Source organism: Harpia harpyja, chromosome 17 (genome assembly GCF_026419915.1).
Source record: "Harpia harpyja isolate bHarHar1 chromosome 17, bHarHar1 primary haplotype, whole genome shotgun sequence".
Classification (NCBI taxonomy): domain Eukaryota; kingdom Metazoa; phylum Chordata; class Aves; order Accipitriformes; family Accipitridae; genus Harpia; species Harpia harpyja.
Window position 1 is genome coordinate 21,178,273 of NC_068956.1, and position 20,557 is coordinate 21,198,829.

Sequence of the window (20,557 nt, forward strand, 5' to 3'; positions counted from 1 at the left end):
TTTTGCTCTCTAGTCTCCCAACCTGACAGAAGAGCTGTGTCACATCGGCACAAAGCTTGGAAATATGCCACTGCCTTGCAATTGCCATTTGCTGGGAGGTTGCTTATCTGGGAACATTGCACTGACTTGTAGTTTATTTTTCTCACACCCCCTCTTACACTAAATCAATAGATCAATAGAGGTAAGTCTTACAATCCAATAAACAGTTACTACCTGTCTCTTTAACGATCAAAAAAATACTTCATCACAGTACCCATAACGCTACTGTATACCAACTCTGCATCTTCCCTCACAACACATATTGCCCGGCAGCATTGTGCCAATGTAAGAGCTGACAGCAGCAATGGTATTTCTCCAGTCTTCTGAATATGTGAAGTGCTGTGCAGGCAGATGCATTCTCAAAACATTTCTGTGACATAAACACGATAACAAGCATCTCTGATGAAAACAAAACAGAGTAAGACGCAGGGACATGTCTGAGGCCTGACACAAACCAGTCACAAAGACAGAATTAATTAAAACTCAGAATTGCAACTCCCATAACTCAGTTAAAAAAAAAATGGAACCTTTTTAAAAGCCTGTACCAGAAAGAGGAACATGAAATACTTGTCTAGGGTGTTACATAGACTGGAAAAGACAGCTTAACAGCACCTTACAACTGATGTGATTAGTTGTGTTGGCATAGAGTCCAAAGAGTTATTTTTTTCACGTTCGAATTAAGAAAACCGACAAAAGAGAAATGAATTCCACAAAGCTGAAACTAAAGCCCCTTATCTGCCGCTAGTCTTTAAGCGGCAAGGTTAATTACAAATGCCCACGACTTGTGCAAAACATTAATCCATTCAAAAAAACAATGCACAAAGGCTCATTCAGGGCCGCTGTGCCCATTACGTCGGTCAGTATTTAAGGACTCTAAAAATGTGCATTTGTTGAAAACAATAGACAGCAACAGATGCTTCGCAGCACTTGTTTATGAAGTAATTCCTTATTATTCTTCCACACCGCCACAGTCAGCTGGCCGACCCGACTGCCACATGTCTACGGTAACCTCAAGAGCCACGACGCTCGGCGACATGAATAATGCAGAGGGGGCTGCGCGGCACGGGCACGCCGAGGGCGCGCTCCCGGGGCTTCCCCAACAAAGCGCCCGCCCGCCGTCCCCCCCTCCCAGGCGGCGGCGGGGTCGGCGAGCCGGGCCCCCCTCCCAGGCGGCGGGGTGGGCGGGCGTCGCGCCCCGGACACGAGCGGCGCGTTACAACGCCGCATCGCCGCCGCAACAAGTCGCCTCGCTGCGCGCTGGTGCCCCCCCGACCCCCCCCCCCCCAAGGGCTGCGGGCGGGCTCCCGCCTCAGGCTGCCGCCGGCGCGGCGGGGGAGCGGGGCCCCCCCACGGCCCCGGCCCGCCGCCCCCGCGCTGCCCTCCGGGGCGCCGCGGCAGGGCAGACCCCGCCCCCGCGCTCCCCTCGCCTCAGCGACCCGCGGGGCCGGCGCGGCCCGGGCGGCGGCGCGGCCGCTCCCTGCGCCCCCACCTCACCTGGGGCTCCGCTCCCCCGCGAGCGGGGCGGGCGCTGCGCGGCGCCGGGCGGAGGGGGGGACGGGGACGAGACCCCCGGGTAGGGTGCTGAGCGCGGCGCTCTCCGCTCCTCGTGGGGCAGGGTGGCGCCCGCCCCCCCCCCGCCGCGCGGCTCCCCCCCTCACAGCGGGGCAGGAGGCGCTGCGGGGTCGCCCCGTACTGCTCGCGGCGCCGCCGGGGACGAGGCGCCAGGCGCAGCCGCCGCTGACAGCTCCGCAATATGGCGGCGGCCGCCGCCGTTCAGATTTTCCCCCCCTATCAGATGTTGCTCCTGCGCCCGCACTGGGCGTGCGCGGGCGCGGCCGGGCATGCGCGTCGGGCGGCGCGAAGCCGCTGCCCGTAGTGCCGGCGCTGGTGGAGGGGCGCGGGGGCTGGCGGCGCGCGATCGGCGCGCGGGCGCGGAAGGAGCCGTGCGTGGCCGTGGTGAGGCGGCGGTGCTGCGGCCCTGAGGGGGCGGCGGCGGCGGCGGCCGCCAGGGGCTCCCGTTGGGGGACAGGGAGGGTGAGAGACGGAGCTCCTGCGAAGGGACGGCGGCGAGCGCCCACCCTGTGAGGCGGCCCCCGGAGCACGGCGGCCCCGAGGCCCGCCAGAGCCGGCACCGCGCTGCGGCTCCCCCCGCACGGAGCTTCGCAGCGTCCTGCAGGCTCGGGCAGAGCCGGTGCTTGGAGACACGAGTGTCCCGCGGAAATCACCCGAGCCCAGCTCTGCCCGCGCGTTTGCTTGTAATAGCTGCCTAGCAGTAAAGCTGTCCTCGAAAAACTCTTTGGTCACGTAAGTGAGGAGAAGATGAGGAGAAAGAGCTCGTCTGTTGGGCAGCCGGGTCTAACAGCAGCCGGCAAAAGAAAATGTCAGTAAAGCCTGAGCCAGGCAGGGGGAGTTGGCAGCGTGGCTGTTTGACATTCGAAGCCCCGCGAGGAAATAACGTGCCCTCCTTCTTGGGTGGGGAGAAAAAGCCAGGCATGTATTTCAGGAGGCCCTGTGGGTCCGATAGGCGCAGCTGAGGTACGGTGGGAGTCCAAATGTTTCGGCAGGTAGGGATGCCAGCAGCCGGGGGACGCAGCAGGCAGGAACAGGGCTTGTGGTGTGGTGAGCTGGGGACTGGAAAGGCTCAAGCTGTGATGGCCCTTGAGAAGAGGGAAGCTTTCAGAGAAAGAGCGCGGAATGCAGTTTGAGTGGAGAGCGCTGACCTTGTTCCCCTTTTCCCTCTCATTGCAGTAATGGGACCCTTGCTCCTTTTTGATCACTCAGGTGGGAGAAAGAGTCACGCTGGGGGATGGGATCAGACTTTTTTTTTCATATACATATTTTCATTTTTTTGTATACAATCTCAATGGGGATGGAGAAAAAAACAGCAACAAGGAGAATCCTTCTGAAGGACAGCGAGGTTGAGTCCCAGCCCCCTCTGTGCTTTTGCAGTTTATTTTTGTTTGTAAGAAAGTGAAGGTGCTCCCCGAGCTGGGTGGTGACATAGCCAGGGAGGCCAAACAGCAAAGCTCAGTGCAAAGGGATCCACTTGAGCTACCAACTCTGAGTCATGCAGCTGCTATTAATACACCTCGCCCTCTGGCTGTCTGATAAATAAAGAAAGGTTGGGGGAAGAACAAAAAGGAATTTTCAATTAAAGCTGCTTCAAAAAGAATAATAAGAACATTTTAGGATGAATTGGAGGTGAGGAGAAGGGGAAGAAGAGGAGAGTAGCCTGGCAAACAGCAAGGAATAATCTCCGAGAATCTGTGGGAGCCTCACTGACTAAATTTTTTTAAATTTGTTTGGACAAAATTTAAAGAACATTCTGATAAACTAGATGACTACATAATACAAACTATGATGAAATTGAATTATATAAGCTTGAGTTTAATTGCTGTTTCTAAAGGCATTTAATGAGTTTAATCTGTGATGATTTTATGCATTTTATTGTGTATTTCAAACTGGCATTTCTCTTGCAGTCATCACCGCAGAACCTGAACATCTCAGTCTATTAAAGGTATGTTCAATTTCCTCCCACGGGCTAAAATTTCAATTCCAGCTTTGTTTATGCCATTTTGCTCCAAGGAAGAAGTGACAGTGGCTAATTCGTCTTTCTCTCTGTTGTTCTTCATCCTGAAGAGCATCCTGGCTTGAAACAGAATATTTTGCAGTACATTAAACTTCTGAAGTGTCTTGCAGCCTCTGCAGATACACAGTGCCACTGACCAGCCGCCATTAATATGCGACGTACTCTTCCCTGTTCATACAGCCTTTTCCTGCAGGTCAGAGTAAGATCCAAGGGAAATGAAAAAAAAAAAAAAAACCCCACCAAAAACCAAACTCTGTTTCATTCAGTCACCTAAAGAAATTGTCTATGATTCAGTGCAGTGCACAGATAAATGTGTTTACTTTAGTTGACTGAATTAGAGGCTCGCTTTTCTTCCAGAATAGTCCATTGTGAACTGGCTCAAATACAAGATTATTGCACTAGAGCATGGTTTCTTTACTAGTGTTGATAGCATGTGGAAGAAAGTTCCTTTCAGTTTGTGCATTATCACCATAGGATATGGTTTATCTCTTATGCTGTTACATGAAGAATATTATTGCTCAAAAATGTCAAGGTAAATAATAGTCTTATCCTCCTTGTCAACAGTATAATGTGGTTTTCTTCTCACCTTGCTTCCTTAACAAGGTGTAAAATTGCAGTTTGTCTGATAAAACAGGGCAGTAAAAACAAAAGTGTAGTTAGAGATCGTATTCTTTTTAGCCATGAAACTGAAACTACAGAAAGAACTACAGGCAATAAAGAGAGCTTTCAGATACCCATATCAACTTAAATTACACAGTTCTTTAAGAGGTAGGTTATAAAGATAAAGTTTACAAGAATGCCGTAACTGCAGTTTATGATAAGAATGCCAAAACTGCAAGATATAAAAGTTTGTCTTCCAGCAATAATGCCAAAATACAGCTCTTCATTAAAAAACAGATTTTAAACTTTCATTGCCCTATCTGAGGAATCAATCCTAGAATCGCTTTTGAAAGTAAAGATTTCTGGGCCAATGCTTCTCTTCTTTTTCAGTGTACCTGCAAAGGCATAAAGCATTAGTGAAGACCCACTTGTGTGTTGGACTCTACTTTTATGAAAGCTAAATGTACAATCCAAGGGGCATTTACTGGACAAGCATTTTGGAAAGGAGAACTAATAAAAAAAAAATCACCTTGAGGAATTTCTGAATTTTTTGGCATCTTAAATGGTATGCAACACGTTTACTTTATCCTCTAATTCAATTAAGATTTATGCCATCAGCTAGGATAGAAGTGTAGTTCTGCCCGTATCATGCCCCTAACGTGAAAAGTTACACATGGACTTAGTCTACAAGCCTGGAAGCTAGCCACTCTGTCTGGGAATATTTATGCATATGACTAAACACACACATATTCATCTATTAATATGTTTACAGAAGCAGACCTTACATAATCTAAAATTATTGCAGGATAATTTTACTATTACTAATCGTGTGGTCTAAAACCAGATTGTTTATTCTTTTATTAGTATTTGAATAACAATAATAGGATATGTTACCTTAATGGACATTAATTGTACTTATTTTTCCAACAAGTATGTTAGATTGCTTTTTAAATTCTTTGCTAGAAACAAATGGAATTGAAAGAATTTGTGGTCATTAGATGAATCCAATTCACAGATATTTTAAATATTTGGTGAAATTACAATAATGTCTGAAGTAATAGTTTCTATGTCTGTTGTTAAATTTGTCTGTCATTTGAAATTAAATGTATCTAATTCCAGAAAGTATTTTTCATGCATTATTAAAATACCAGATTTCAATAAAAATATAAGAGTTCCAGTAGCAACACTGAGCATTCCAAGTTGCCTTTATTGCGTGCATATATATAGTCTCAGCTTTGATCAAGTTCAAAAGGCAAAATATGGTCCGACTCCGGAGGGATTTGTCCTTTTCCTTTCTGAAATACTATAGAACACTTAGGTGTCCTTCAGTGCTGTGACCCTGCAATTGGCAGCACCTCCACGAGCCTCGGCTCCAGGGAAGATGTCGGGGAGGCCAGGTCCAAGACTTTCCAGCTGGATATTCCCCAGCACCAGTGTTGTGATGAGGGAGGACAGACGTAGCGTGCAAAAAGTTATATGGAAAGGGGATGCACCCTCCTCTTCAGGGACACACAGGCAACAGAAATGATAAACCAGCACCCAAAAGCCTGATCAAAACACCAGAAAAACAGTGATCAGCAGGATAATCTACTAATGAACTGCTGTGTTGGCAGCTGGCTTGGTGTCAGGCTGTTCTACCTTTTGTTTTAATAACCTAGCTGAAGAGGCTTAGCCTCCAACATTGACATTGAAACTTGGCTGGCCAGCAGACACCTCTACCATTGAAAATCTGTAAGGTTGTTTCCAAAAGTTTTGTCCTGCGGCCCAGTGAATTCCTGCCGGTGAAACACTTCAGGAGAACATTGCTTCTCTTGATGACTGTGCCCACCAGAAGCAGACACGTTACCCTGGCCTAGCGCCTGGGTGAGTGAGAAGCCCAAAGGCTTTACCACTGACCATCTCTCACACATGATGACCTCTTCCAATGACACATCCTTGTTTTTCTCTTAGGTATTCAGTCTCTGGTACTACAGCAAAGATACCACAGTGGCATCAGCCTACCTCAGGGCCAAATTTTAATACCTTTTCTGCTCAAGATGGGAAATAGTAAAATCACTTGTAGAGGAGTGTGTTTATTTAACAGTGTCAGGTATGGATCTTACCAGTTCATTCTAAGTGAATCAGTATTTGCATCTCTGTGGTAATAATTTCCTAATTTAATTTTTGTACACAAAGCATGTATTATGCGGTCCTTATGTTCCATCTATTATTTCAATCACCATTATCATTTTATGATTTGTTTTTGTAACTGTTGGTAATTGCACAAGAGACAAGTTAACAAATTAAGCTGCTTTGCTGTTAAGGTTGGGGCAAGCTGTCTGATTTCCTGAATCTGAGATGGGACATATCTGCTCGTGTCACTGCTCTCGTGTCATGTCACCCAAACATGCCTTCACTGATACATAAGGTTGTCATTTAACAGCTGACACTTAGCTGCAGTTCCTGCTTCTGGCTACTTAATGTTTTTATCTCATTCATAGTTATAATTATTATGACAAGTGCAAGTTGTTCCACAGTGACAGCATTGTTTTTTTAGTGACAGCGTTTATTTTAGTTATAATGTGGCTGCAGCTGGGTCCTGTCCGTGGCATTGGAAATCAGTGTCATTGATAATCACGAAGGTATTCACTTCAGTGAAATAATGTTAAGTATTTATAGTGAAATAAAATAGGATGTAAGGTACTAGGCAGAGTTAAAGGCAGCAATCCAGACAACAACTTTTTTGATGAAACTATTTCTGTGGGAAAAAAAATGAATATGGTTACCAAGGAATTGGATGCAAGTGTTTGAAAGCTTGAAAAATATATACAGCTGTTAGAGCCACAGCAAATGCTTTTGGCTTGTTTTTTTTTCTTTTCCTAAGGCACATGTACACTGTTCTGCAATACAGCCATACAACTTTGTGAATAAACAAAATCATATTAAAAAGTAGCGCTTTTTACTAGGAATCTGTCACTGAAGTATTTTTAGGTCCTGACCCCTTCTAATTTTACTGCATTTACTTGCTTCCTTATTAACAAGCAGAAATAAGCAAGACTGTGGAAGGAGAGTTACAACTTTTCAGGGAAATATATTCTCAAGACTTTGTGTCACCTCCCTGTTCTACCAAAACGGACATGTCAAAACCTCATAGAAGTCCACCTTTCCCCTCAACTCTAGCCAAATAGAGTGGCTAAGACTCCTTTTTCAAGATGGGAATTTCCTGGATTATTTATATATATTTAGAAAAAAAGAGTGAAAACTGAAGTAGACTGTTCAGTTTTGTGTCTTCCAGATATGGGACGTTTTTGATAGCATGCCAGTAGCATCAAAAAAGATGAAAAAATGCCTGCAGAACCAAAGGAAACGCCCCATCACCTCTTTAAAGGGGATATTCCACAACAGTCTCCCCAACCCACTTTTATTAAGAAAATGTTTTAGTTAGAAGAAAACAGACAGCAATTTTTGCCAAAGTTGTTTTCAGCTAAACCCTGTGTAGCCCTTAATCATGAAACTCTGCTGAAGAAAAACAAAAAAAAGTCCCAGCATAAACATTATGTAATGAAGTAGAGACTGAATACAATTCCTCTCATTTTAAATGTTATGCCTCCACTGAAATCACTGGCTTATTTCAGAGTTAGTCTAGTAGTACTGAGTACAAGGTCGTAAGTCCACAGACAATTCTGGGCTTCTGAAGGAATTTAGGAACAAAAAGGCTGAGCTGATACTAGCAAAAGCATGTGTCACTGAAACCAGCTACAGTTCTATTGCTGAAGCGGATACCCCCACAGTCTGATTTTTTTTTCACCTCACAAGCATGGCAAGTGAGGAATGTATCAAGGCATTTCATTTGCAGATCTAGATTAATCTCAAGGCTTTATCATCAGCACACCTACAAAGATGCAATTTTGAGTCTGGAAGGTAATTTAGCCTTAAGAGGGCACCTGCTTGTGCAGCAGTTACTGTGTTGCAATCAAACCTTACCAGAACAAATCACCTGCTATTAAAGTTCAGCAAAGAGAAACATAAGACATGAAAGGGAGAAATGCAAGATAATTCTAGGATGCTAAGAACTTCAGTGTGCTATGTATGTCTCCCAAGTATATTTTTAAAGGCTGCTCCTTTTTCATTTCACTGTGTATGAAGGAGGTTTGAAAGATTTAAGAGTATTTATTTTCTTTTAGAAAAAATATTAAAAGACACAGTCTTTGGCTATCCTTAAGCACACCTCAAAGGCAGTTGAAGAATCAGATGGGCTAGAATACTACAAGAGTACCAAAGCAATGAAATATGATTAAATTGAAATGGGAAATTAGTTTGACTTAGTCCCCTTAGGGGTCTCAATTCTACTAATGGTTTTCTATTACACATCATTCATGAAGTTGACTGGTGAACAGAGATTGAAAGGATGGCACATAAGGACAGATTTTATACTTCAGATGCTGCTGAAGTTGAAATTACAAAATAGGTAAGTTGCTCCATGAAACTAGATTGACTGAGGTTGTATGTGTTTGGAAACAGAGCGCTATAACTAACTGACTTGGTGTAGCTGTAATTCTTTCCTGTGGCTGAGGTGAACTTGAGAGCTCTGCCTGGTGTGGATTCCCTGCTGACTGAGAAGTTATGAGGTCACTCAGTCAATCCTTCCCAGCTAGGGACACCTCAGTTTTCTTTTTCTTCTTTCCTGATGGCTATTTCCATGAAATTTGTAGGATACTAATTTCTTTCAAGGCCCCTACCTTTGTTGCATTTGGTTGAAGTTGGCTAGTAGGTTTTAAAGTTATCAAGTAACTTGCAGAGGAACCTAGTTTGATGACAAAAGCTGGGCTGAACATAGTTATAAAACTGAGATCCACTATGAAGGCAGAAGTACCAGTCCAAGTCATTCATCTTGTTGAACAATGAAGAATTTTTTCCGATACCCTGAACTAATGTTCAGACTAGACAGTAGATAACACATTTTTAAGTTCAACATTTGGCATAAAATGCTACTCACAGCCTACATTGAAACCAGCAGATTTGGTTACTACTTTTTCCATCTGAAAGTTCAAAATTCTGTTACGTCCTGGAGTTGAATTCTGGGACTAGTTTGGACATCTGTCTGCTGCATACATCTCTATACCTCAGATGTTCATCTTTTGAGTTTAATTAGATGAGATGAAGCATTCCTCCTGCTAAGACCTCTGGTTTGGTCATTTTTTGTTTCTTTTAAACAAAATATGTTCCTTGCTCCCACTTAACAGATGAAGAGGAGAGTTACTCTGGTTGCCCTGCTGCTTGCTCATCATCTTCTATATGGAGTTTCTTCTACATGAAGCCAGTCAAAACCACAAAGGCTTTGCATGAAAATGGAGGTTTGATAGCTTGAAGATCTGCCCTTTCTTGCTTCTTTACATCATTTCCTATCATGTAAGTACAGTTGAGAATTTTTTTCCTCATTGCTTCAGCTGAGCCCTGCAAACTTCATTTCTGTTGTCAACCTACAAAAGACTGGGGGAATTTCCTCAGTGTTGGTGTAAAGGGAACACAATGGCAAATGAAGTTTGCAGAAGGCAGAGAATGTAACAAATTAATCTTGCACATTATATGTTGACAATATTGTTTCCAGAAGACAGAGCTGTCAGTGTAGACAGTACAGTATGTGGCTGTGATTAACAAAATGTTTAAGATTCATATATGTAAGATCATACAACCTCAGATGAAATCTGTGTACAGCTCTGATTGTTGCAGCCTAAAAGACTACAGAATTAGGAGATGTTTGGAGACACTGAAGGGGCACAAAAAAATGCCCTCTAACTGAATTAGAGCTTTTTGCCTAAGAAATGAAATAAATAAGAAGAGATTCAAATATGCAAGCCTGAGGCTTAGGGAAAAAAAAAACAGCAGCCCTTTCCTGAGCACTGTAGAGGAATGGAAAACCAAGAGGGGGTGAGCGCTCCATTGGCATCTTGTGGATAGAAAAGGAGTTGAACAGAAACAGGCAGGCTTGAAACCTTCTGTTGGAAGTTTCTGCTTTGTTGTATTTCTGTTAACAAGTCAGCCACTGAGAAAAAGCATGGTATAAATTTGAAACAGTGATGTAATTACAGTAATGTGTGAAAAGCCTGGGCAAACTAACTCAGTGTAAATGTGCTCAGGGCTAGCAGTCACCCTAATCTAAAACCTCCCTTTCAGCCTGGGGTTGCAGCAGCTTCTAGAAGTGGAATGGAAAGCTCTGTAAAAACCAATCTTCCTTGGGCAACAAGGTTTATTTCTGTCTTTATATGTAATCTCCTATGAAAAAGCACAAAATCACTAACGAGTAACTAATGAAAAGAAACAGCCAGCAGGATGGTCAGTACGAAAGGATACCAGGTGACTCGGAGCAACTAACCCAAATTACATGTTGACACTTCAGCATGCAACAGCCTAAACTGAGGCAGGTGGTCAATCCACTGGACTTGACACTAAGTAGCAGTGAATAAAGTACTACCTAAGGAGGTAAGTAGCTTTCACCTGCCCTAAGAAATCAGAGGACAAGTCTAAATTAAAACTACTGTCTTTTAGGGAAAGTGTAGTTGCTGTCCCATTTCCCTTCCTTTACTTTCCTTCTTTCTAAGTTCTGTTTTGTTAAGCTGTTTGTAAATGGGAAGTACAGTATTATGTAGGTCACTTTTTAGTAAATATTCCCTAGAAACACTGGGTCAAGATCTAGCAAAAGGCTTGCAAACATAAAAATAGAATAGAGAATGTTGTTTGTGAGCTTTCATTTTCTTAGTCTTGTAGTACAAGAGGAGGCAGACTGTGTAGCTGACAACTCGTATATTTGAAACCGAGTGTTGTCTTTTCATCAAAGAACAAAATAGACTGTGAAACTCACTGTTCCAGGATCTTATTGAAGTCAAAACGCACAGCAAGAGTCTAAGAGGAAGGGCAATATTCCCTTGTCCCGAATTACTGTATTTCTGGATATTCCTGTTACTTATATAAGAGGTATTAAAAGAAAAAAAAAAAAACCAGCTTGAAACACAAAGTTCAAACAAGTCAGTAATTACGATGAAATCTCCATCACCCCAATTCTGTCGAAAATGTGTTTGGGTTTGTTTTGGTTTTGCATCTTCTCAGAAGCATTGGGAATTGACAACAGTTAGAGATACACAACTGGGCTAAATGAACATAATGCAGTGTGGCAAGTTATATGCTCCAGTGAGTTCCACATTTTCTTAGAAATAAAACTAGGTTTAGCCCACAGAGAGAGCATGTCAGTGATCAAACTATACATGCCTTGAGGAAAAAAAGGGGAGGAATCTCTAAGGTTTAATTCTGTAAAGCAAAGTTTCAAAGAGACTACTGAAGAGCAAGTAATTGCTCGAAACTCCCTCTTTCTGAAAGGTCAATTTTTAGTTCCCTTTAGGAGAATGTAAGAAATACATGTCACACAACTGTTCAGAAAATCCTTCATTACTGTAGGAAGTCAGTTCTACGCAACTTAGGCTTTGGGGAAATTCATTTATGCAGAGGTCCATTTCAGGTGTTACTGTACAACTACTGGGGCTCAGAAAACCTTGTTCACAAATGCAACAGACCATGAAAATGGTGAGTTAGATTCCTGTTTATAGCTCTGCTTAGCAATTAAATTTCTAACTTAAAATGCAATCACCAACTGTTGAGATCCTCAAAAGTGCTACCATTCCCTGTGGAAGGGTCTGTCACGGTTCCACCCAAGATTCTTTAAAGTTCACTGTATTTGCAAAGGCTCGTTTTGATATTTATTCTCCCGCACATACAAAATCTGATGGCAGTAGTCCTACTATACAACTCTGTATGGAAGAAGAGAATACAGCCCTTAGTGTAACCTGCTTATCCTTCAATAGTAGCATAGTCACACTATTACTGCTAATAGTAGCAGAGCAGAATACAACATTTTTGCTTACGTGTCTTTTTCATTAGTAGTTTTATAACACTGAAACACCACATCCTGGAAAATACAGCAAGGGAGGCTGTATTGTTAAAGTGGTTTTACAAGCGAAATGAAGATACATCTGAAGTCTGCCTAGGGGCTTTTAATCCAGATATTGTGAGTAAAACCAGAAGCTGCATTGTCACCTGCACTGAGACGTAGGCGCATTCTGTGTTCGCTTCTTCATCTTGCCACATAAGAACTGCTGCTGAAATTGCTTCAGCAAGACAAGAGCCTTCAGAGCAATGCTATATAGAAGGTTCAGGCCTTCTTCAAGATGTTAGTATAACTAGATGTCATTTGCTTCTCATCACATTTTCAAAATCCCTGGAAGAGATTTTTAATTGCTAATGTTTTTCATCAGTTTAAGATACTCAACCTGCTCATCTGTATCTTAATATATTCAGAAATCAGTTACAAAAATAACTGTAGTACCTAACATAACCTATTACTCAGAGGCTCACTACATTCTATTGCAGTAAGTTAAAATACAGAGTAAAGTTAGTCTCACAAGACTTAGGAGTCTCATTAGTAGTCCTGATCATTTTAGTCAAAGAACTGCTCATATGCATTTTAGTTTGCAGAACTGGCGATCTAAATTTTTCCAGATTCAGTGAAATCTGAACCACTGGACTGGTATTTTTCCTACACAGTAGGCAAAGCCGCTAACAAATCTGTAGGACAAGAAAGATAATTCTGCAAGTCCAGCAAAGATGGATTACAAGATACTGTTTACTCCAAATTAAGCTGGGACCATTATACTTCTTTACACAAGGTGTCAGAACTCTAGCAAAAATCTGGGAGGAGAACACAGGATTTCTCCCAGATTTTTTTTTCTTGTGAAGCAGAGGAAGATGCACTTGAGACATTGATACTGCAGAGAAGGATGTGGGTAATTCTGGTTTCATATTTGGTCTGAGTGGGTGTATCTCAGCTGCCCTTTGAGGGGTGCTCCACACTCTTGCTCTAGAATAGATGCACTCTGTCAGGCATAAACCCAGCTGTGCAACATCAAGACACCTGCTAGCACATGGGGATCTGAAAGCAAGCAAGTACACCTCAGAGGCTGGTTCACAGTACGTAGGGCTCTGTTCTGGGCACCACACTGCATCAGTATAGAGACAGGATGCCCATGGGCTGCCTGTGAGCATTTCTGCAGGTGTCACACGGGCTGCTTGAGAGGCTGACATCTGCATGAGGAACAGGCATACCTTGACACAGGTTGTGCTCCGGTGTAGAGGGGGTGCTGTTATAACTGCTAACTTCTGTTGTACTTCTATCAAAATGTAATACACTCAAATAAAAGCATGGAACTCTGTGACCTTGTGTTTGAATTGAAGTATTTTTGCTTGGGTAAAATTTGAGCATTTCGTATTATTAAATCTGTATTATTTACAGATTTAAAAATCCAAGTATTTTTGCTTTAGCTGTTGTGTGATGACATCTTGGTCTTTCATGCAGTGAGACTAGTCTTTTGAATAAAACTATTCATAAGTTTGCAGTGCCAGAAACTTCAGTCTTTCACACACACCCTTTAAACTATTAACCCAGGATGGATAGATACAAAAAGAAACAAGTTCAGTCTAATTAATTGGATGTCCCAGCTAGCAAATGGCAAAGACACAAGCAGGTCTGCAATGACTGCAACAATGGTGGCTCAGGAAACAGCCCACACCCCCCCACCCTCCCTCAATAAACAAATGGTAATTTCTGGAAAAGCATTTGCGTGTCCATTATGTAACTGAATAGTTCAAGTTTCTTCTACCTTAGTAAGACACCAGTCTACAGATAAAAGCTGTCAAGTGCACAAACACCAGTCCTGAAATCCCAACTACAGGCCAGTCAGCAAGACCAGGATGTTACAAAGAAACTTTAAAAAACATTTGCTTTTAAGATTACTAGAAGTATCGTGCTTAATCACATAGGGCATAAACACTGGAGCTAGACATTGCTTTATTTGTCTTTGCACAGGCCTCTGCATCGTCATGGTTAGCCCAGCTCTGTGCTGGTGTAATGCAGCAGGACTCTGCTAACTTCACAGCTGTGCCAGTTTAAAACAAAGAACTTGCCCTGTTTTAAGGCTTGAGAACTGCATGATTCTGTTACCCTTGTTTCTATATAGAAAACAGAAGTGTATAAAAAAGTAATAGGGTAGAGCACTACCTCAGCGGTTTGGAACGACAGTGGTACTGCTATGGGTTACTAACTCCAAACTTGTGCCAGCAGTTTGGCTAAGAGCCCTAGGAGCAGTGCAAGAGAAACCTACTATATGATGTATATATGCCAGCAGAGTGCTCTGCCTTGAAATAAGAGCCGACAGGCAAAGCCAGTGCAATACATTGGAAGCATTGTTTTATTGCTGCCTTACTGCTGAGATTGCTGAACAGTCACGAAAATGCCTGGCGCTGCTGCTGCACTGTTCCAGCAGGACATGACCTGCTGTAGGAGATGGCCGCACACTGTGTCTGTTTGTTGTGCAGCAGCAGCTCGTGTAAATGCTGAAGAACTGGAAATATCAGACGAGTTATCTCTATGCAACTGAGTTTTCAGCAGTTGGATTATTGTCAGCTAAACTAGCGCAATTTAAAAGTAAAACAGAATTTCTACACCAGTCGGAGTGTGTCAGCTGCACTAAACCTGCATAGGTCCCAGGGAAGCGGAGCAGGCCCTTGGCTCCTCACCCCAGCCCCACAGCCCGCACTGCCAGCCGGGCCCCACAGCTTTGGGTCACTTTGTTCATTTCCCATGTTTAAGGGTTCTTGACTGCACACAGCAATCTTGGATTACAAAGGAGCACAGGCTACATCTCAACTGTTTTAACTGCTGCCAAGAAAAAAGGGGACCTGGGTCAAGCCCAAGCTAGCCAAGCACAGAATTGCCAAACCAAGGCTTTCAATAAATCAGTTCCCAGAAAGTCATGAGACTGGCATTAAAAAAAAAAACCCAGCTCATGAGGCCTTAAGAATAGTTCAGGGTTCTTTTTATTTCCTTTCCTTGCTCTTGTATTCAGGTTTCTCTTCAAGCCTGGGAAGAGAACTTTCTGTTTGCTTGGTTTTAGATTTCCAATTCCTAGCCAATTACCTGGTTTTGAAATGACAGAAAAGAAGGCTTTGATTACAATACTTTAAAAATTACAAAATTTAGCAGCACTAAAAACACCATTGTTCACATTCCTGATGTGATATACATGCTCCTAGGGTGTCAGAGAGAAGGATCATTGTTTCTAACTCCAGTTACACTGTCAGAGGAGAAGCATAACTGATAAGCTTATTACAACCCAGATTCCAGGGAGTCCCAAATGTGCTAGTACTTACTGGTAAGCCTCTGGCTGGTTTTGTAATCTTTTTTATATTTTTAAGACATAACAGATATGATCATTCACATGCATAAATGTTTGCAGCATCAAAACTTTGTCCTTCTCCACATGTACATGGAAGTATCTAATTTGGCCTCTTACACAACTGCTGATGTATACCTTAAGAAGCTGAGCCCCAGCATTGCTTTATACACTGATTAGCATTTTTATTTTCAGTCATATCAATTATGACTTCCAATGACTGTGAACGACAGCAACAAAATTTGACACTACAGCCTTTGACCAGAGAACATTTTGACATATATGCCTTTTATTTCTTCACCTTCTTGCCAGTTCTCCACATTTTAATTTTTATTCTAGAAATCTCTTAATTTCCTACTTCCGGATGTAAAAATCTCATGAAAGCTTTAGCCTCCCTTCACTGCTGGTACGTGCAGTATGTTCAGGGCTGTATGCAAGACAGAGCCCTAGCTTGCTATGCCTCCTGGTGGACACACAAACCTTCTGCCTTAGTACACTACCTCTGTGCATCACACTTTCCCTAAGGATCTTATACTAAAGCCATTCTCCTGTAATTGAGCTGCTTCTCATTACAAACCAATAGGCTACCACTAAAAGCAAATACATTCTTTCCTAGAGGGCTATACAAAGATGTATTTTTCAAAGGTAGTGAAGACCAGCATGCAGGACCTCATACATCACTCACTCCACTTGCTACTGACAGGACAGCAGGACTTGCAGCATGTACAGCAATCAACATCCTTGCTTAACGGAGAGATTTTGCTTACACTTTCTTGCATGTGTTCTTACAAAACAATTGTAAAGACTCCTGGGAAGAGAGTAAAAATGTGTTACTGATAATTCATAACAGCATTATCCAGAGAAGAGAAGTGGGCACCAGTAGGCAACAGGAGTGGATATCAGGCTGTAATTCACTGTCAACACAAATCTTGTGCCATCGGAAAATGGCTTTTTTTGTTTAACTGGACACTCTAATTACTGTCTTGATCAGGAGTTGGGACACTAGTAGTGAAAAAGATTGCCCCAGCCCAAATTCACCGGGGAAGGTGTGGTGGATTTTGGTCCCCAACTCCTCTCCTCCAGTAAGAACTCCACAACTTCAACTTCAGGGTGTTATTAGATGCATGAAAATTAGGAAGGAGTTAGGCCAAAGAAGAGTCCATTTTGTGTTATACCAAAGGTCCCTCAAGCCCAGTATTTTGTCTCGGCAACTGTGAAAGTTGACACCTGGGAAAAATGCGAGAATGGAGCAAGCATTGACTTACCCAGAATACGTTCCCATCTTCCAACAATTTGCAGATCAAGGACTTCAGACATGAGCTGGACATGGTGGTTTTGTACTTAATAGCCTGAACAGTGGATTTCCCTTCCATGACATTTTACAGTTGTATTTTGAACACACTTTAAGATCCCCTATTGATGGAGACAAATATTCACAATGGAAGTCTGGCTCTAACTCAGCGATGACAAATTCTGCTTTGTTTTGAAAATTCCACACTAAACTGTCCACGCACTTTTTCAACTTATCATAGGAAGGAGCTGTTGCTATGAAATGTTATGCATAACATGAAGTAGAAGTATTTCAGAAATTCAGAAGAGTAAGAAAAGTTTTCCTGTGGAAAAACTCACACATCTTTCTGTTAAAGAGTATCAAGACTTTCAGACAACTCACTTTAAAATCCCCTACTCAGAGATGCAAATTCTCAAACAGATTTTGCAGTCTCTTATGTATGACAGAACCATGGCTTTGAAGCAATGAATTATTTACATTTTAGCAGAATTCCATGGCAGTAACTCACCTTCCTGTCATAAGAGAGGACCCACCTCCTCAGCTTTCCTCTCTGAGTGGCTAACACCAAGCTCTGGCTTATTTCCAGAGCTCCACCTCTTTGACAAAACTCCAAACATTTCTGTTTCCCGCTGTATTTCAGGTGCTATAGTGAAACCAGCAAAGACAAAGCAATTGCAGACAAAACACCCTCCTGCCCTGTTGCACCGCAGTTACCGGATCCTCACCATCAAAGCGCCAAAGTTCCCAAATTTCCCTTCAACTGCAGAATGACTTGGCAGCGACACACACACTTTGATGGTACTCAGATTACCTGCCTTTTACAGAAAGGCTTACAATCCGTTTTAATTCCCCAAATAAAACCAACCACCCCATTAATCCTTCATTGGTTGATGACCTCTCCTTAACATTTCTGCCTTCTTTCAAGCATGGGTTACTTCAGACCTCACGGCTCTCAAGTCCTATGCTCCTGCGCTGAAGGTAACAACAAAGTGCCCAGCCTGCGTCTGCCACTCACTCAGCTACAGACTGAATCTCTGCCGGTTTCTGACTGGTTGGAGCTTCCTATGATCAATGACTACATTTTATTTCAGTTTGCTTAAAATTAGATCAAGGTCTGCGATACTGAACTGTGAGGGGCAGGTGGAGAGACAGACCTTGGTCATTTACATGGTCTCAGAATTAGAAAAATCAGGTTGAAGAGCTGGCATAGTTTGGAGGAACAAATATGTAGAAAATGTCCTGTGTCAGCAACTCACATGACCACTCCTGCCCCCAGTCACATGAAGGTTGCCAAGGTGAAATAACATGACCCGCTGCTCTCCTGTCTTTTTTTAAGAGGGCTTATTTGCACTCTTCTCATCAAATTGTAGCCAGAGGACTGAACTGAAAGAGTCATGCCAAAAACCAGAGTGGGGAATCCTAGGATATCACAAATCACGCCACCTTAGAGAAGTAACTTTGGATGAGATGGTTCTGCTCCCATGCTGGTTAACAGGAGACAATCACAAAAGGAAGCCTCCACATGGACCATGGATCCTTTCCTTTCTCTGGATGTCCTTGAGTATTTCAACTGAAAGGGATAATTTGACACAACTTTGCTTCCAAGAAAATCCAGGTTAAAACACATGTTCACATAGAACTTTGATAACGACCAGAAAAGCTAATCACATACAGAAGTCAGATTACTTGGTGGATTTGTTATTTTAAAAATCTCTTTAGAACAGCTGGATTTGCATTTTGTAAATATGCATTCATGCCATGTCTCTTGTAGGTAGAAAACCAGGACTCAGAGAGATCTTCTGTAGTAACTTATAGAAATTATCTGCTGATCATTGGTATACATATGTAATGTTTTTATCATCCTGAACCTTGGAATTTTATGCCAAATAGAAGAATATGCAGTACCTTTGCTCAGCAGCATAAAACAATCGAAGCTGGGACTGCTGTTCTCCCAGAATACATCTTCTTGTTTTGCACAGGGGGTCTGTAGGCTGGTTGATGGAACCAAAATGGCTGGATACCACTTTCTTTCTTCTTTTTCCTTTCCTTTTTTTTCTTTTTTCTAGGTTAGTTTTTGCATAGATCACCTGTATGAATCCACCCCAAACCTGGCTCATGAACACTAGGACAGAAAAAGGGAGGGAAAGGCAGGGAGGAGAAGGACCATATCAGCTTCATCCCAGATTTCTATAAATTGCCATGGGACTACACTCCATGGCCTCAATGGTGAAGCTGAGGACAGAAGACTGTGTGAACAGCTGTGTATTATCTTGCTGAAATTGTTTGCCACCTAGTGGTTTGTTAGCCTCCTACAAATATAAACTTAAAAAATAGTAAAGAATTGGATGACATAATTATAAAAAAAAGTTTGTATTACATCTGTTCCCCAATGTGCAAGAACCTATATGAATACATGGGAAAGATGAAGCACCTCTCGCAGAGTGTTTACCATTAGAATGAACATGCCATGGAGGCAAGCAACAAAAACTTGCACACAACTAAGATGAGATTCAGAGAGATGTTAGGTAAACACTGTTCAGAATTTTTCTCTTTTATTTCACTCTGCTACTCTTACTTCATTAAGGTATCCTGACCTAATTTGCTCCACCATTTTCTTCAAGCTTGCCCACCCAAAAGCATACATGATATAGAAATTATGAAGGAATTAGGAGGGTTCTGTGTTTGGGGGTAGGGGGTATTAGGGAGCAACAAGAGTTGGCTGCTCTGCAGCAGAAGGTGTGCCAGGAGCTAAGCACAATACCAAGGTGGGTGAAAGCAGTCACCTCACCAACAAGGAGTCAGGATGCAGAGTGGCAAGCCAGGGTCAAGATTGGGTTGAGAGACAGTGCTCAGGGTCAGACAGAGTCCAGTGGTCACCCAGCAGGGCTGCAGTGACCAGGCAGGTCTGAGGCCAAGCCAGGATGCCAAGTCAGCGAGTCCAGACCAGGGCCAGACTTGCAGAGATGCGAAACGGTGCAAATAGAGCTGCTGCATGGCTGCACTGTGGCACAGGTAAGGGCCAGCGCAAAGCCTCAGCTTAAAAGTGGCTCTCAAGGGAAAGGAGAGGCAGGCCCTTGCTGCTAGCTTTTTTCACAACTGCTTTTATCAGTGAAGGAGCTGACCTTGGACTCTGCCAACTAAACTTCTGCAAGGGGGTAACGAGCTCAGGGCCATGACAGTCCGAGGGCTGGAACAGAGCTATGGAACATGTCCAACACCGGGGTAAAGTTGGTTAATGGAAATGGCCTTCTTCATTAAAATGGTGTATGAATGAAAATCCAACATGAAAGTAGACGAAGCAAAGTTCAAACAGCTTACTGTGTTCAGTTTGGGGGAACCAGGAACTCTTGCTGTTAACAACAGCTTCATTAATGAGAAGCAACAAGGGACATCTGGGTTATTAACTGATCACAAAATTATTTGAGGCTACTACTTTGATGTGTACATGAAAAAAAAATCAAATACAACCTTAGGATGTATCAGGACCACACATTTCTATTAGAGACACTGTACAAGACCTGCAGTGAATGCACTAACTAGTCACCCATGTTTAACAAGGGTGAATTCAAACTAACATATGCACAAATGGCTCAGTGGGATAATCAGGAGAATAGCAAGAGTTTCCTGTCTTATGAAAGGATACTACAACAGAGACTAAAATAAAAGCACTGGAGGGGGCACAACAAATGATGTGTGATCACAAAGAACAAAAACTCTTTAAACTCATGGGCAGCACTGGCCAGGGACAAATCAGTATAAATAATCCTATATTAAGAATTAAAC

The 20,557-nt window shown here is 42.8% G+C and overlaps 1 protein-coding gene and 1 long non-coding RNA gene across 7 annotated transcripts in view; one reads left to right on the plus strand and one right to left on the minus strand.

The window, feature by feature from the left end:
• The window catches only part of RDX (radixin), a 50,974-nt gene extending 49,151 nt beyond the window's left edge, over positions 1-1,823 (minus strand). For 2 of the 3 annotated variants that reach the window (XR_008239003.1, XM_052812968.1), the window contains exon 1: positions 1,534-1,822. The gene's annotated coding sequence lies outside the window, so the exon portion shown is untranslated. Of the gene's footprint in view, positions 1-1,533 lie in introns of all 3 variants that reach the window. The other variant, XM_052812967.1, reaches the window with a different exon arrangement.
• Positions 1,824-2,006: 183 nt separating this feature from the next.
• On the plus strand, positions 2,007-13,460 carry LOC128153538 (uncharacterized). Of its 4 annotated transcripts, none has more exons than XR_008239005.1 (5): positions 2,007-3,556; positions 4,619-4,793; positions 8,590-8,675; positions 9,451-9,616; positions 10,382-13,460. It is a non-coding gene; the product is annotated as an uncharacterized LOC128153538 (long non-coding RNA). The 4 variants fall into 4 exon arrangements; XR_008239007.1 differs by having other exon boundaries at positions 12,137-13,460; XR_008239004.1 differs by having other exon boundaries at positions 2,016-3,556; positions 9,451-13,460.
• The last annotated feature ends 7,097 nt before the right edge of the window (positions 13,461-20,557 follow it).